We start from the raw sequence: 2422 nt of genomic DNA on the forward strand, positions 1-2422 counted from the left end.
TGACTCGTAGTATGAGTCGGTGAGTTCCAGGACAGTTCGTAGGTCCCGGTGGAGTTCCGGCGCGAGTTCGAAACTTCTGTTGTTTTCCGCCAGTCGATTTTGGGAAACCGATTCCCGTAGGGTTATTGGTGGGAACTGTGAGTTAGTGATACATGTTAGCGGGTTGGATTCTAACCCGGTGGACCCTCCGTAGGCCCGGTTGTTCCGTCTCAGCAGTCGAGAGACCTGTATCATATATGTACAGGTAGGTACTTCGATCCGAAGTCAATATAGTGGTGCACGCTCGATGATATCCTCTTACCTTTGTTCTTCCGTCGTTATTATTGCATATTATATATTGAGGCTTGCACCCATGTTGTTTCCATTGTACTCTACTCAGTTATTTTCATGTTTAGTATCATGAGTAGGAGTAGAGTAGTTTTATCTACATGTGATATTTGTGACCTGGTTGGTCGGTTCTCGTACTTCTTATTAGTAACCTTGTTGGTCGATTCTCGTACTTCTTATCAGTGACCTTGTTTGTCGGTTGGATTATTTGATGACCTATATGGTTAGTGTGCCCTGAGGGGGTAGGATTGTCTGCTGGTTGCCGACGGTTGGCTATTGAGCATTCAGCATTGATCGCCACTGCTTGTATGCATTTCACGAACACCAGCGGTCTGATCCACCGCAAGAGGGTGTTCTTTTCTGAAAAAGTGGTTGGGTGTGCCAGCCCATGAGCCCAAGAGCTTATGCTGGGGTTATATTTTTGTAGACCCAAGAGCTTATACTGGGGTCAGTTACAGATTAGAGCAGTTGTGGCACAGGCCTAAGCGTTGCGGACCAATATGGCTATTCCAGATTGGGTATTTTTGACTCGTTGTCTGTTGATGCATACATACAGTAGCGGTAGCTGTGCATTGTATATCATTTTCATTTATTATCGTTGCTACTGTATTTCACTTACCCATATTGTTGTTTATCCTCCTTGACTGGTGAGTACCACTCGCCCTCGTAGGCTTGCGATACACACTGGGAGGGGAGACATGTTTACATATTCTCATCCCCTACCCCATTACAGGTGATGTCGCTGGTCCTAGTGGGATGGTTCGTGAGGAGCACGCCTAGTGGTCGACAGAGCCACCGTCCCGTTGTCGGTAATTTCTCTATCTAGCTTATTTAAATAAATGACTTAGACTGTTTATTTGGTTTAGTTCCTATTACGTTGAATTCATTTGGTTTTCTGAATGTAATAATGGAATTGAGATTTCTGCGAAATGAAAATGATTTTCTACCCCTCGTGGTAGTGAGTTTTAAAAGGAAAAGATTTTCATGTGGGAAACTGTCTCGGCCCCGAGACCCGCTACCAATTTGGTCTAGTTCAAGCGCGTCGGACAGACGCCGAACGGACAGCACCTCCCCTGTCCCCCCAAGTCAAATGACGAGATTGTATACAACAAGTGCCCAGGAAACAACTTGATTACATACACAATAAAACAATACGAGAGCACAACCAGTGCTACCAACCAAGAGCAAGCATCACAAGTAATATACGAGTGAACAAAGAGAGATACTAATCTATTACATCCATATAACTTAAATACATTTGATTACAATTTATCTTCCAAAACATAAACATATGTTTACAATCTTCCAAAATGCCTCACTCTCTATACATCATCTATTCTCATATATACACAAGGTGACTACTAATGCAAAATAGGAAGGTAAGCTACTACAACCTCTAGGGCGCTATGCCCTTATTGCGATCCTCGGCCGGCGCGCTCGTACTAGGCCGTGCAACAAGGTGAGGTGAGAACTATTGTCCATAGTTTCCAGTGGGTTCTGCTGCCGACTCCGCCGATCTCTCTGTGTCACGCCCCGAGCCCGCCTCTTTGGTCGGATTCGGGCACACCAACAGACCGCCGAACGGACAGGATTTCCCCTGTACCGCGGACAGAGTCTCCCCTGTACGTTCAAGGCGTCGCAATCAACACAATGTACGAAGTTCCAACCAGGAACACATTCAACCAAAGATTGCATAAGGAAGTATCAAAAACATAAATCTACTTGCTATTACAAGCATTCATCTCACATATTACATTTTACATTCCACATTACATTCTTTTACATTGATCCTCAACTTCCGATTATACAATCAAGTTCTTAACATACTTATTACAACATTGTTCTTACAATTATCACATTTTTGGTTCTTTGCATTTTATACCCCTAAGAAGCCGACTCAGGGTGCTGCTATCTGGTCTCAGTGGTAGGGCGCTAACTACGGAGCTACGCCCTTTCCTCGCGCCGCCGCGCCGCTCGCGTGTGAACCTGTAAAACCCCGAAGCAACGTGGGGTGAGAACTAACTCCATAGTTCCCAGTGGGTACGGCCACCCAAGGGAAGAGCTCGACCATCAGGTCAAAGGAGGCAAACAACAT

The 2422-nt window shown here is 45.2% G+C and overlaps 1 long non-coding RNA gene across 1 annotated transcript in view; it reads left to right on the top strand.

Annotated features, from left to right (window-relative positions):
- Positions 1-1053: 1053 nt before the first annotated feature.
- The window catches only part of LOC109704766, a 14988-nt gene continuing 13619 nt past the window's right edge, over positions 1054-2422 (top strand). Inside the window, exon 1 of the long non-coding RNA XR_002214484.1 lies at positions 1054-1136. This is a non-coding gene — a long non-coding RNA (uncharacterized LOC109704766). The remainder of the gene's footprint in view (positions 1137-2422) is intronic.

Source organism: Ananas comosus, unplaced genomic scaffold (assembly GCF_001540865.1).
Source record: "Ananas comosus cultivar F153 unplaced genomic scaffold, ASM154086v1, whole genome shotgun sequence".
NCBI lineage: Eukaryota > Viridiplantae > Streptophyta > Magnoliopsida > Poales > Bromeliaceae > Ananas > Ananas comosus.